The sequence below is a fragment of the Egretta garzetta genome, unplaced genomic scaffold (assembly GCF_000687185.1).
Source record: "Egretta garzetta isolate BGI_Z169 unplaced genomic scaffold, ASM68718v1 scaffold11, whole genome shotgun sequence".
Classification (NCBI taxonomy): domain Eukaryota; kingdom Metazoa; phylum Chordata; class Aves; order Pelecaniformes; family Ardeidae; genus Egretta; species Egretta garzetta.
Genome location: NW_009258621.1, coordinates 1426018 through 1426549, shown reverse-complemented (window position 1 = coordinate 1426549; position 532 = coordinate 1426018).

Sequence of the window (532 nt, the reverse complement as noted above, 5' to 3'; positions counted from 1 at the left end):
GATATTTGTAAGTATTTATGAGCCCCCCTCTCAGTCTTCTCTTCTTCAGGCTAAACAAGCCCAGCTCCCTCAGCCTTTCCTCATAGGAGAGATGCTCCAGTCCCCTCATCATCTTTGTAGCCCTTCTCTGGACTCTGCTTAGTAGTTCCTCATCTTTCTTGAATTGGGGAGACCAGAACTGGTGCAGTACTCCAGGTGCAGTCTTACCAGGGCAGAGTAGAGGGGCAGGATAATCTTCCTCGACCTGCTGGCCACACTCCTCTTAATGCACCCCAGGACACCATTGGCCTTCTTGGCAACAAGGGCACACTGCTGGCTCATGGTCATCTTGTCATCCACCAGGACTCCCAGGTCCCTCTCTGCAGAGCTGCTTTCCAGATCCATTAACTAGACCTCTTGGTAGGAAAGCCACACTGAACCCGGGGTTTGCTTGCTCCAGCCTTGTTCTGCACTCCCTGGCTGCTGGGACTCTCCTCTGAGACACAGGCACCCACCAAAAATGCATTGCTCACAGCAGAGAGCAGAGCAACCT